Raw genomic sequence first — 15,177 nt, forward strand, 5'->3', positions numbered from 1 at the left:
ACCTACATTGGCTCAGGGTGGAGACCCGCATTAAGTTTAAAACCCTGAGCTATATGTTCAAGATCAAAATGGGAACGGCACCACAGTATCTTAACTCCCTTGTCCGTCCCTATGCCCCCACTCGCCATCTACGATCTGCCACTCTCGGATATTTCACAGTACCAAAGTTCAAACTATCCAGGATGGGGGGGAAGATCTTTTGCTTACCTAGGTCCATCACTGTGGAACACCCTTCCTCTCGCCATACGCAAAGAGACTGTTTACACACGCTTCCGCAGATCCCTCAAGACATGGTTATTTAACCAGTAACTCCTTCTACTACTGCCTTTAGCTACACCTAGTCCGCTTGGCGCCGGGAAACCCTTTTTGGGTAGCTGTTGCGCCCTATAAATAAAAAGTAAAAAACCCCTCAGGGTGGGGGTCCTGGAGTTCACTGAATTATCGCTCTTCCTTCTCTAGCACATACAGGGGCGGCACCCCCCGTTCTGGCCGTAGAGTCTTCACCACCAACATCACTCTCAATTTTGCTTATACTGATCACATTATTTACAGGTTATGTTTTACCTTAAAGTTTAAGTATTTTTTGTGCATTCTCCTCAGACTTTTTGTGTTTTATTTTTAATGCCTGCTGTTCCTCAATCTCTGCATCTTATCATGCCTGTGCGCTACATTTGCGTGGCTCTGTGTCCTTCAATGCTTGCCGCCCCCTTTTCTACGATTCTGTGCTCCTCATGCCGTTTATTGCATTTCCATTTATGGGTCAGTGCTCAACTGCACATAGCTTTGTGCCCTCCGAATAGAGGGTGATGTACCTCCTTCTCTAAAACAGGTCATCATGTATCCTCGGGTACAAAAAAGAAAAAAGGTAATAAACTACTAAAAGGAGAGAAAGTAGCTGGCCTCGTGAGATGCAGACTAAGGACAGGTGCAACTTAAGAATTGGAAGAAGTGGCTGTCTGGCACTTGGAGTTGCATTTCTAAACCCATTTTGTACTTCAGTAACAGGTTACTGAATTGCAAAATGGGTTTAAAAAAGCATGATGAATTGCTATTTGGAATGGACGTTTTTAGGGCGCTCCTTCTAAGTAAAGGCTCTTTATGGTATGTATCAATGTTTTGCAAAAACAAAAATCTGGTCACCAAACAGTGAAAAGTTGGCAACGCCTGAATTGGGGCAGCACACCATTTCCAAATATGAATGTAAAAAAAGATTGATTGGAGGTAGGCACTGGTCCAAGAGACCACTGGCGACTCTCAAACTTGAAGAAAAAAACTTTCATTTTTAAAATGCAGCCTCACTTGTAATGCATTTTACAAAATAGTTAAATTTAGAGAAATGTGATCACAGGCCCCAGCAGCCACTATCCATCCCTGTGATAGCATCCAACCATAATGCGTTGCAATTTGCTCCCCACCTCCTGAATATCGATGAGGAAGATCTCATTCCGACCAACTACGAAAGTGAACCGACCAATTAGTACAGTTCAGTTGGCAAAAGTTGGTATGCAATTTGCAACCAATTTTTGCCAGTAGATATTTGATACATCAGGTCATTAGTGTTCAATGTAGAACAAGTGTGTTAAAAATATATATCTGTGTAATATGCAATCAGACTACACCTAGTGCAAAACTTTTGAATACGTTTGTACTAGAAGGACACACTATAGAACATACCTGATGGTATCCTTTGATTACCTCTCCAAAAGAATAAACCATTGTCACCATAAAGCTTAAATTAATCCATCAATTAATGCGATATACTGGCTACCAAGCAGCCTTTAGATTTGCTAATTAGCCAACTGAACACATTTACATTTATTTCAGTTAACAGGCACTCTGGTGAAAAGGCACATTTCTTATTTTGCTTTCAGCATCTATATAGAACAGGAGACTCTCCTATCCCCCCCCCCCTCCTTCCCTTTAAGCCAGAGGTACCTGAAGGTCGGCATTTCATACTGGAATGTTTTTTGTTGTTGTTTTTTTTTTTTGTGTGTTTTTTTTTAAATATGCAAACTGTTATTGTCAACATTTAAAAGAATGGGTATGTCGTTCTAATAGATCACACCAACTTTATCCATTGAGGTCATCCAAAAGCCACTTCCAGGTAGAGAAGGCTTTGCTTATGTTTACATTGCTATTCGTACTTCGTGGTGTTTCCCTCTCTCTGCCTAATTAGCTCAATTGCAAGGTGCACATGGGGCCCGATTTAAAACTGTGCATAGCGGAATTCCATTCTGTGCAATTACAAGAGGTCCAGTGTTCCTGCATTGGGATTCACTGGCTGCTGGAACAACAAACGTGATTTTACCGCCTAGAAGATTCAGTAGGTAAAGTCCTTGTGAGAAAAGGGTGCAAGGTAGCCTGGACCATTTCTATGATTCCTGCCTATGCCTCAGAAGGCACGGTTGAGTATTATATGTCCCCCACTGCCAGCTAACATTCTCCACTCCTTACTTCACCCTCCTCACTCCCTCCTCCTCACTCCCTCCACTGCCGACGTTCAACAGTCCCCTGCAGACTTTTATCACTGAACGCCGCACAATTTTACCACCTGCTCACAGTAGGTTAAAAGTGTATGTTAAACACCCCAGAAAAGGAAATCCCATGCGAATTGCCATCAGGTAATTCCTTGGGGCGTAGTGTTGAAGAAAACAGCAAAAATGATCTGCTAAACAGCAAAGCATCATTGTTCAGAGAGTAGGACAGGCAGGAGTTCATCTAGGCATATCGGTTTGAAGTGGAGGGAAGAGAAACTGGGCTGCACCCTTTCACCTTTACATGTATTTGAATTTTATTAACTGTTCGATTAATTAAAATCATTACAGTAAAAGCAAAAACGCTGTTAAAAAGTATCATGACTAAGCTAAAGAGTTCCTCCCTCCTACCCCCGGCACCCCCCCCCCCCCCCCCCCCCCCATCCATATCCTGGCTTTGTGCTCAGCTAATTCTGATAAGGTGTGTGCTTCCCTGCAGGTCTTTGCTCCATTGACAGTACAGATCGAACGAAGGAGGTGCGCGATGTTCATTATTCAGTTTTGGGCAGAGGCATAGGAGGTGCAGCCAGGATTCCTTCGGGAAGGAGTGCAGCCTACATTCTGTATTTTCCCCCTTACGTGCCCATGCTGGATTAAAATCAGCGATGCGTAACTGATAGCTGGAAGCAGTTTCGCTTTTAGAACAGTCAGTATTGGACTTAGCAGATGTTGGCTCAGCTGTTTTAGGAGTTGCGTGACATTGTTGGCCTTGGAGGTCAGATGTTTCCAATGAATGTTCGCCATGGCCCGTTCTGAGAGTTAGACCCCAAGATAGTTGTAGGAAGCCACTGTGCTGATTTGCAGATCACTCAGGAGCCATTGTGTTTGCCTTTTTGAGGTGGTATCTTCCGAAGATAATTACCTTAGTCTTCCCGTGGTTGACTGTCAGGGAGTTATCCTTATTAAAGCGATCCAACGCAAAAGACCCACTTTGGTGTGATCCATTATTTTTGTATCATCAGCATATTGTAGTACCAGCAGCCTCACACCACCCAGCTACTAAATTGGCGCCTTGCAGAGCAGACCTCAGGTCTGCGGTGTACAAATTAAAGAGGATGGGGGCCAGCACACAGCCCTGTTTAATTTGGCCCGTTGTTTGTGGCAATTTTGGGGGGTCACTGTATAGGCACTTGTTTTGACCCGCACCCAGGTATCCTCATATAAGGATCTTATTGCATTCAGCAGTTAAGATCAAATTCCCCAGTTGCCTAATTTCAACCATAGTCTTCTGCGAACCACTTTGTCAAAAGCTGTGCTGTAATTGATGAAACAAGAACAATGGAGGACTTTTCTTCTTCACCGCCTAGGTTGATAAATGAGCTAACGCACGGATGTTATCCAGTGTCGACGACTGTGACCTAAAACCTGACTGATAGAAGGGGATAACGCCTTTTTCTTGTGCCCAAGATTCCAGATCCGTCAAGAGGAGACGAGCGTAAGCCTTAGCTTCAAGATCGAGAAGGGCGATAAGCCTGTAGTTTGATGGCTTCAAACGTTGTCTTTTTTAAAGACGGGGACAAGTATAAAGTCCCTCCAAGAATCTGGTGTGCTAGCTGTAGAAAGGATGTGGTTAAAGAGCGGAGTTAGGATTGCTGCCCAGAAATCTGGCTTTATTTTAAATCCAGGTGCAGGTAACCCATTTGGCCTTGGAGCTCCATCGTTCCTCATTTTCTTGAAGGTCGTGAAAACCATGTCGGAATTGATCAAACCTGACGACCTGCAATGCTCCTTTTCCCAGGTGCTCTGATCTGTAAGGCCGTTGTCAAAGGGGACATTGAGGATCTTGGAAGTTAATATTATTTTGCCGGCTCTGCTCCTCTCCCAAGCTCATCGCTTCTGAGCTACCTTTAATTGAAGGAGCGTAAAAGTATAGTTGCGTTGCGTAGTTTAACCAATCATACTCCGCTACTCCATTTTCTCTTGGTGCCCCTCGACTGCTCAGCTGATTGATGTGCCTCTACAGCCCGGGAGGGTTCTTTTTCTTCAACAGAGAGAAAACTTTAGGCTATTCCCTTTCTGTGTTCCTTTTTGTGTTCCCACGATTTTTCTTTAAAAAAAAAAAAATTCTTGGCATTTTCCAAAGAAGTGACATACAAAGAGAAAAGAAAAAAGAAAAAAAAAACAGGAAAAAAGAAACAGGCAGTCATGATCATAACTTACATAGTCTGTGGTAGTACAAAGAGCACCTATTGATCAATATGAATATCTCCAGTGTCCAGTACATGTCTAACTAATAACCCATGGTATGCAACCACATCTACGCTCACGATTTCTTTCTTAAGGCTGACCTTAGAGCTGTAACCAGTGGTCCCTCAGTTGGTTTGCCCCCTCTTTTCCTTGCTTCTAAGGCCTTACGGCAGGCCTGTTTGCCTTCAAGTATGTCTTTCGGGTGGCGTTTGCTTCCTACAATGATGGCGCTTTGATGCATAGACGTTCGTGCTGAGGGTTTCCCAGCTTCAATTGGAGGTCCTCTACGATATTCTCCCAATCTTTATAGGTTATAGATGCGTTGGTGGAGTGCCTTCCTGCTTCAGATCCAGCCAAGCTTGCATCTTCTCTTTTTATATTTTCAGACCATTTTATCCTCCTGAGGACTTTATGCTTTTCTTCCTCTCTCGACTCTCCTATTGATTGAAAGATGGTGGCTGCTGGTACTTAAAGCTGGATCACAGCTCGCAGGGGCCTGTGGTCACCTTCAGCCCTGTCCTCGACTTCGAAATCTTTCAGTCTGGCTGCGATGGATTCACTATGATATAGTAGATTCTCGAAATATTTGGAAAGGTTAGTTTCAGATGCCAGGATGTCGAATGTGCTTCCTTTAGTGTGGGAGTTGTGCATAGCTTGTGATTTTTGAGGAGATTGTAGAGGGGTTCTGCCCGGCCCTTACACCAGGTAGGGGAGTTGGCTTTATCTAGATCCCTCAGGTTGAAGGCCCCCGCTAAAATTACCTGATGGGATGCATATTTGTTTAGGACATCATCTAACGTCCGTGTTAGTGCATTCATAAAGACTTTCATCATGGTCTGTGCTGGATTTGCATAACTGTTTATTCGCAGGAGGCAAAGCGGATGAGAATTTAGATTCAGGCCTCTGATCCGTAACGCTTGTATCCCCGGAGTAGTTGGTTGGCTTTCTGTGGCCACAAGGCTGCAGGCATGTTTTATAAGGGCTGTTAGTCCGCCGGCTGGCCAGCCGGCCGACCGAAGAGGTTCATTTTTGTTGCTGCTACATGGTGTTTGTAGTTCCATACATATGGAATGCTGGACAGGGCCCATGTCTCTTGGAAGCATAATATGTCTCCCTTTTCTAGGAACTCCTTCTTTTCGTGTGATTTTGCGGATCCCTGCGATGTTCCATGAGATTATGGTCAGTTGCTACTGGAATGGGTTTACTCCCCTTACCAGGCCTGGTGCCACGACTGTTAGGAATAGTGCTGCTGGATTCTTAATGTTCCTGTTTGAGCTGGAGAAAGAGGGCTTGCATGTATGGCCCGATGATTCTTGTGACATGAGCTCCTGATGCCCGTGGGGGCCTTTGAGCCAGTCCAACTGCTGCTGTGGGCCCCTTCGCTGATGGTCCCGCGCAAGGCGGACCAGGGGCCCTTGTCCCCTCTATTTACTGCTAGGACATGCAGATATTTTGTTTGTGGAAGAAGCTGAACCTCTTTGCCCCACTCGGCGAGTTGTTGTGATTTGTCCAATACTGCTTGTTGGAGTTTCTTTTCCTTCAGACCCACCACTGTAGAATCGCCATGTGTATACCCGTGGGGACTCATAAATCTAACCCATTCCAAGTCTTCCATTTGAATTTTGTTTCAGGGTGGCTAGATGTTTGAAAAGGCGGAGGATGTTACTCCGATTCAGGATGTCATGCTGTCCCGTGATGTAATTTCTCGGGGTAAGAACCACCTCCTCGACATTTGTTGGGGAGTCTGTGGTTGAAACCACATCTCCTATTCCTGGTGCATGAACTTCCGAGCTTAACATGGGGCTTGTACTTGCTGGATGTTTTAAGGTATTTTCTGCATGGTTCCTGATTTTCCATCCTTGTGTGCTCGCTGCTCTTGTCTGCTTCTTGATATTTGGCTGGAATATTGACGGAACATCCAGATGCGGTAGTCTAATGACTGTCATTGCCTGGATGGTATTTTCTACCGGTGTGGTACATATCCAACCGCTAATTCGTGCTCTGGAGAAGGACCTGGTCTGGCAGGAGTCTTAGGGGGCCTTTGCAGTGGTGTGTCTTGTTGAAATTATCTGCTCTTGGTGGTCTCCATGGATCGGGCCAGACACCATCTATCTTGCCCCCCTTTTAGGCTGTAAATATTGGATAGAACGGTCTATTTTCAACATCACTCTGTGGGGGAAAGTGATCTGTATTCCATAGTTTTGGTTGCCTCCCTTTTATTTTGATCTTTTTGGGTTGTTTCCTCAGCTTTTTTTTTTTTTCTCTTCAGTAGGGGAGGATCTGGCCTATTCGTTGTGCTTGGGATGCCGAGATATTTTATTATTGGTTGCTGGAGCGTTGCTGTCCCTGCTTTTGGCCTGATGTGACTGCCTCCTTCTTGCTCGAAGCCGAGTGGTGAATGTTTGGGGTCACCCGGTTGTCTCTTATGCTGGAAGTCAGCACGTCCTACTTCCTTTGACTATCTCTACTATGTCCGCTAGGACCTCAGGGAGAGAAGCCCACTTATCAATGAGTATTGGGCAGGAGCATGTGCCAGGGTTGGTAACAAGATTCCAAACTATCCTGTTTCCCAGATGTTCCACCCTGGTGCTTAAATTAAGTAGGCGGGCTGCTATCGATTGCAGGAGGTCTATTTGGACCACTATCTCATTTGTGGACATTTTTTGTAAATCTTCATTAACGTTGTCATTTGATTGATAGTGGTCCACTTTCCAGTCCTGTGGAGGCTCTAAATACCCCATCAGTTTTGGGGTTAGCTTCAGAGTTCTTTCAATTTTTTGACCCAGTTTCTGGAGGAAGGAGGCAGTAAGGTCCCCTACCCCTATCCACTGTTCCCAATAATGCGCGCGCCCGCACGCACTTCACTACCTTCGAGCGCGCAGTGCCATGTGTGCAGCGCGCACAGACGGCACTTCCCGCAAGAGAATTCGTACCGCCGCCGCTTTTAAAAGGCACGCGGCACGAAAAACGGGCATTTCCAGATTGAGGAAGACGTCGGCGGCGGAAGTGACCACTTTGCAGTGGAACACTCGGGAGCGGAGGTAAGTGTAATGTGGCCAATTGCTGTCTTTTTGTTTGTGCTTCTATATTGCCCTGAAGTGCACGCACTGATTGTTGTATTCTTTGATTAGTAGAGCGAGGCTGCGGTTTAGATTGTGTGCCCTTATTTAAGTATTCATGTTAATTGCAGCCCCTTCACGAGCTGCGATTAACATGAATACTTAAATAAAATCACGCAATCTCCCCCGCAGCCTCGCTTTACTTTCAGAACAATACAGCAAGTTTAAAACCACGGCGTGTGCTTTTTAGGGTAATCGGCCTGGTTTGCAGACTTGCTGTATTGTTCTGATAGTAAAGCGAGGCTGCGGGCAGATTGAGTGCTTTTATTTAAGTATCCATGTTAATCGCAGCACCTTCACGAGCTGCGATTAACATGGATACTTAAATAAAAGCACTCAATCTGCCCGCAGCCTCGCTTTACTATCAGAACAATACAGCAAGTCTGCAAACCAGGCCGATTACCCTAAAAAGCACACGCCGTGATTTTAAACTTGCTGTATTGTTTTGAGCATAGGGTGACCAACCGTACTTAATTTCGGCCGTCTGTCCGTTGTCCGTGAAGGATTCTTTAACGGACGCCATTTGTCCGTAATTTTAACCGGGCACCCCTCGCACCACCCTAAAGCCGGCACAGCTTACACCCACCTCCCTGCTTGAGTCCGATGCTGTTGAGGTCGGGTGTAACAGACTCTGATGCAGTACCAAAGCTCAGATACCCAGCAGCATTTGAGAGACACAGCGGGATGGCAACCCTCACACCTTCAGCCCTTGATGAGCTGCTAAGAGGTGCTTGAAGGTGACTGAGGGAGGGGCTGCAGCTTCAGGAGCAGGGGCATCTATTCAGATGCAAACAGCCCTGAACGCGTCATGTCTCTGCAATTTAGAGGGACCTCACACATTCCCTTTCTGCCCAGGGCCCCAAACATCCTAGAACCGGCCCTGATTACCCCGAGGCAGCACGTGGATCTCTTCACAGAGCTTAATTACTGTCACTAAATTGTAAGCAAACCTCGGTTCTTCAAACGTGCAGTCTATAATGTAATGTAATAAAAAAAGAAATGGCACAATCACACCCACACTGATTAACAAAGTATGGAGGACAATCAGTTACATCAGTTCTCTTGGAGTATCTCCTTTAAGTATCTCCTTTAAGTACTGTACATCACAGTGGGGGATGGCAAAACTAACATTTTGGAAAGAGAGCCTGTTTTCTCGTTGTCCTGTCAAGGAGTGGGTGAGGAGCCCTACCCCACCCTGGAAGAGACCAAGATGATACTAGAATACTGCATGCCCACCCCTGTGCCCACCCTGGTGGATCCTGTTCCAGCTCCTGTAATGGCTCCTGCCCCCCTCCCCCCTGTGGTGGATCCCGTCTCCGCCCTGGGTGGCTTCTGTCCCAGTCCTGGAATGGCTCCTGCAGCGAGGGTGAAGTTCTTGATGGGCCTCTTCTCAAAAAGGCTCAGCTCAAAATGTATATGAAAAGTTGGGCGAATGAGTAAGTGAAGGGATGGCTGGATGAATTAGTGAAAGGGTGAATGGATGAATGAAAGATTGAATAGATGGATAATGAGAGAGGATGGATGGATAAGAGAAAAGGTAAATAGCTGAATGTATGGGTGGAAGGGTAGCTGGGTGGGTAAAAGGGTGGATGATGAGTGAAAAGATGGCTGAGTGAAAAGGTGGATGGTGAGTGGGTGGATGGATGAGTGAAATGATGGATGGATTGATGAATTGATAAGTGCAAGGGTGAATGGATGGACGAATGAGTGAAAGGGTGGATGTAAGGATGGATGAGTGAGTGAAAGGGAGGGTAGATGGACAAAAGGATGAATAGATGAGTGAACAAGTGAAAGGATAGATGGATGAGAGAAAGGATGGATGAGTGATAGGTTCAATGGATGGATTCATGAGTGGGTGAGTAGATGGATGGGTGGGTGGGTGGATGGATGGGTGGGTGGATGGATGGATGGATGGGTGGGTGGATGGATGGATGGATGGATGGTTGGACGGACGGAAGGATGGCTAAGTGAAAGGGTCGATGGAGAGAGAAAGGGAGGATGGATGGATGACTGAAAGGGTGGATGGGTGGAAGGATGAGTGACTGGGTGGATGGATGAGTAAGTGAAAGGATGGCTGGATGGGTGAAAGGGTAAATGGCTGGATGGATGAGTGAATGGATGGGTAGAAGAGTGGATGGAGGAGTGTACAGATGGATAGGGTGAAAGGGTGGATGGATGGATAATGGATCGATGAGTGAAAGAATGGATGAAGGGATGGATGAGTGAAATGATAGATGGAAGGATACATGATAGGTTTGCAAATGGTTGAATAGGTTTGGATATGGCTGGGTTTACTTATATACTATTGTACGACCTCCCCAGATGTGTCTGTAAAACTTACCTATTGTCCTGAAGTTTTGTCCTGAATTTTGACCTCCTGTCCTGAATTTGTGTCCTGAATTTTGACCCCTTGTCCTGAATTTTTACACTCACTGTCCTGAATTTGCACCAATGCCAGTTTGTCACCCTATTTGAGCAGGCAGCCTCGAACACTGACTGCTCCCGGGTGAAGGACGCATCCCGGCTCAGTGTTCCTTGTGCTTCGTGTCCTGCTCTCCCCAAGCGATGAGGAGTGGCTGAGAGCCTGTGACTACCAGGGCTGATTTGGGCTGCCAGTCTGGCCCTGCGTAAGAGCCCCTCTGTGCCCACGTCTGATTCCCTGTAGGGTGACCAATCTTCCCTTAAGTTATTTTAGTATGATGTCTGTAAGGCGTCCGTAATTTGGGGTCCCCAATTACGGACGCCTTACAGACGTCCTACTAAAATCAAATAAGGCTTATTCCACTGTTATTTGGTAGTGGCTGTAGTCGTGTTGACTAAATGTCCGCATTTGCCAATTCAGTGGCGCTGATTAGATCAGATGCACCCAATGCACAGAGCTAGTGAAACAGCACTTTCGGGTAAGCTTCAAGTTGTGTGAGAAATGAGCCAGCCCCCTTGGTGAGCAGGGAATTTCGTTGATTCTGCACCTAAGACTTTAAAGCCCCTGAATCACGCCTCCCACTCAGACATATGTGTGATCTTGATCCTACATCGCCAGCCCAGAGTACTCAAATGACATGTTCATTTTTAAGGTAGCCTGGTGACATGAAACAGAATTGTTGATGCCGAAAAGTGCTGTTGTTCTGACAACCAGAGACTTACAACACAGAAACAGCCATTCTATGATTAATATTTATAAATCCACCTGATGCTTTTGAGAACTCCCTTGGGCCATATTACGCATAAGATGCAAATTTCCTGTTTGCACCAAGGTGCACCTTTAAATAGGTGCGCCATGAGCACACAGAGAAAGTGCACCCTATTACAGTAAATGCACTGCTCTCAGGGCAGTCATGGACTAGGGCTGTTTCAAAGTTACTGTTTCACTGTGGCGGCGGCGCCCACCAGCACTTTAAAGAAGGATTAGAGATACCTTTGCAGGAGGGTGCAGTGACTGACTGCACCCCCCTGCAAGGGGATGTCTGGGAAGTCCATGGGGACCTTCTTTCCCCCTCCATACAGCTGCCATCAGGGGGGATACTGATAGTTCACCACTTTTTTCTGTTACACTTTAGTCTGCCTCCTGACAACTTGTTTAGCTTTGCGCCTGCGTCCATAATACAGCGCGGCACAGAGGCTAAGAGATTCCCTCATTTCCACTGGCCTTGCATCATGAAAATGAGGAAATGACCTCGAGATAGAGCTGGCACTACATGCGCGCAAGCGCTATCCGTATTACAGAAGGGTTTGCACAAACGTTTGCGACCCCTTCTGTAATACCAAAGTGCCCTGGGGGTGCTTAAAGTGGGTGCACATGCCTGGTGCGCCGCTGGTGCAATTTCCGTAATATGTCCCATGATGAGGAAGTATGGCGAATATGTAAATACAAGCTGTTCCCACAGACTAAAAGATGCTCTTCGTTTATTCCAAAAAGCACTTTAGAGCCAAAGAGGAACCTTGCCCATGTAAACCGAAGGTACATTTCAGACCAAAGACAGATTGACAAGGTAGTGGATTTATATAGAATTCATGAAGTTTTAGATAGTGCCCAGGGTTGATTTGTGGCTACCTCCAGTTGCTGAACAATTTTTGGATTGTTCAGTATTTCGGGCATCATTTGTGCCTTTTGCTTTCCTAAGTGAGAAGGGTATGCCCAGATGGGGGTCCTGTGCTCAATGCGCCTCTGGATTTAAGCTAGCCTGGCTATTAGGGGTGATGCACTGAAACGGGTCCCAGAATGCTTGTTTCCAGTCCTGGCTTGGCAGTTCGGAATGGACTGTTCCCATGAGGAGCAGAGTCAAAATTGATTTGCATATGGTTGTGTCCAAACTGGTCTTTACATCTTGGTCTTAACTTGTCACATTTGCAGTGTCAACCTCTCGCTTCAGAGGGGGTTTGGTGTTTACTTTTCTTTCTCTAACTTCAAAGTGAGAGAATGTATGCGGCAATCCTGCTGAGCATCCATGTAAGAGGAGAGGGTGTAGGATTTGTTTTGCACTTTTTGATCTGCATGGTTCACCTGCTTTGCATCAAGCATTTTGACCTCCTCTGCTACTTTATAATGAGTCAAAACTTCCACTAGACAAAAAACAGATCTCTCTGCAGCTGGTCCATCAATCTCCAGAGTTATCCGGCCAAAGTGAAGCGGAGAAGCCAGTATTGATCTCAAGTTTTCTGGTACTGCTGGAGCGGGTTATGCAAAATTTTGTATACCCACCCCATTTTGCATGTCGTTTTGTTAATTAGATTAATTAATTATAATCGTACTAATGGTTGGGAGTGATGTGGAAATAATTAATCAACCTTATTAATGACTGAAATACACGCACGATTTGCATCTGCATGGCTTAATGACGTAAACTAAATTTCGTACGCATACTAATGGTAGATAATTAGAACATTGCATGATATATGTCGCTTTGGTGATGTAATTGTGATTCGTGCTTTATTTAGTCAGTATAAATCGCATTGAGCGTTGCTTTTGGCTAGATAAATTCACACACATATGGGTATTAGCGAGGGAATAACATTTAATTAGTCATTTCTATGTATTAATTACGTTTTTGTGTTTCTTTGCTTAAGTTGACTATTCTGGCCTATCAAATGATGGCTACTTTTGGTGCCTAACCCGACTGCCGACGCTGAACCAGGCTTGGGTGAAGTGCGCCTGCGCTAAAAGATGAGCAACAATGGCCCTGTCCTGACCCCAGGCAAGCTGTACTTATCAAGGCCACTGGGAAAGGTGTCAGCGCTACAGACAAAAGACTTTATTAAAGAACCGGAACCAGCAAGTATGCTGACAACATGGACTAAACCTTATGGGAACGGAGAGGTTGACATCTGATCAGCCAATCAGAACAGTTTAAAACTCAATTTTGTTACATTTTGCTATTGAAATTATTATAAATATCCATAGACTAGAGAGGTCGGAATGTCGCTCCTTCAATTTCCTGATGATATGCTGACGGAGAGGACGGTGACACTGCAGGACAGCTGTTAGCCTGAATCTTTGACGGACTGAATTAATGCCCAAACTCCTGATGAACTGAATTGGATAAAATCGATGGCCATAGATTTGCGAGACTGCAAAATTTGACATAGTGAACGACTTTAGCCAGAATAGGTAAATATGATTGGCAACTTGATCAAATTAAGGATTTAATCTGCAATATTAATATAAATTCGGATTTGAACATCTACAGAAATGAGTTGGGTTGTTTATTCATTGAAATGTGTTAATGAAAAGGTTAATTAGAGTATTAGAAATTCACTTAAATCTACAACTAACAGATCCTTCCCAGTTATGAGGGGAATACCAAATGTGGAATCTAGGGCCTAATGAGTATAGGAAGGGTTTGTAGGTTTGTTGCTCATTAGGGTAAAGTGGTATCTTTTCTCCCTCATTATTCAGCGCTTGGAAGGATAATCGCCTCTCGCACGGACTGATGGTGAGTGTGTGTTGGTGTTATGGGCCCCACCAGCGAATGTATGGATAGTGTGCGTGTGTGAGATCTTTGGCCCGTGACGGTAGGGAGGGATTTTGCACTCCGCGCTGCATCAGTACCACATTGTTCAGCCACTAAATGTACATACTACTCCAAGTCCACCGTAACCCCTCCCAAGTCCCTGACTACTACCCTGCATGCATCAGTGCTGCCCTCTGTGGCTGGATTGTGTGGGGAGGTGCAGATAAGTTTAGCCTAATGGATGCTAATAATGAAGCACAGGGGCACGTGCCTATTTGCCTAAACTGGAATCCCAGGTAACTATTTGGTCGTTTTTCCTATTGGAGTATCTGGGCGAGTCCCATTCATTGTTTGTAACTCTTAGAGCCTTTGCTAACCATCTTGTCTTCAATTGCAGGTTTGCAGTCTATGAGGTATTTGGGTTTGAATGGTCAGGCGTGATTACCCACAAAGACAAGGTAATTCTGTTTATGTTCCACATTGGATTTGGGGGGTGCTGGGTAAATAGATTCGCAATCTGCACCCCTATTCTTTTGCAGATTTGTCAGACCGTGGTACAAATACAGTTGTACAGGCCGACGTGAGTACAGGCAGAACAAACAGGTAATTGTTTGGTAGAGTTAAACTGTGGTTCATCTTGTGCATTGTAGTATAACAACATCCCTTACCCATGTTTTCTTCTGTTGTAGGTTTCGCAGACAGTACCCCACACTTTTGGTTTCGCAGACAGTACCCCACACATTTGAACGGGCATACGTGAATACAAGCACAGCAGGTAATTGTTTGGTAGAGTTAAACTGTGGTGCATCTTGTGTATTGTGGTATAACAACATCCCTTACCCATGTTTTCTTCTGTTGTAGGTTTTGCAGACAGTACCCCACACATTTGAACGGGCATACGTGAATACAAGCAGAGCAGGCAATTGTTTGGTAGAGATCCCTTATGGTGCACATGGTATATTGCTGTATCACAAATTCACAATGTGCTGTAACAATCTTTACTTCTATTGCAGGCTCTACGGACAGTGCTACATTTAAGTTTGAAAGGGCAGGGCAGTGGACAGAAAAATCCAGGTAATTACACTCTACGTTTTGCCGGCGATGCCTCAGTACTATGTGACAGATTGCAATCATGAGCATAGGCATCAACTTTAGCCATGTTCCTTTATTTTGCAGGCTTTGTGGCATTGCAGGATAAACCCAGTTATCACAAATTTGTTCAAGCGCAAACTGTACCTTCTGCAGAGTGTGATGCTTCACCACAAAGGAAGAAATGTTGCCTTGTATTCAAGGAAGAGTGGATGAAAGAAATTGTGGAGGCTGAGACACAGAAATCACGAAGCAAGGTTCGCGTGCAACTTGGGGAACTATTTCAATACAGTCCAGACG

The 15,177-nt window shown here is 45.2% G+C and overlaps 1 protein-coding gene across 2 annotated transcripts in view; it reads left to right on the forward strand.

The window, feature by feature from the left end:
• Positions 1–15,177, forward strand: part of FAF1 (Fas associated factor 1) — a 1,868,643-nt gene that overhangs the window by 141,137 nt on the left and 1,712,329 nt on the right. The gene's annotated exons all lie outside the window — the stretch shown is intronic.

This window comes from Triturus cristatus, chromosome 4_2 (assembly GCF_964204655.1).
Source record: "Triturus cristatus chromosome 4_2, aTriCri1.1, whole genome shotgun sequence".
In the NCBI taxonomy this organism is placed as follows: domain Eukaryota; kingdom Metazoa; phylum Chordata; class Amphibia; order Caudata; family Salamandridae; genus Triturus; species Triturus cristatus.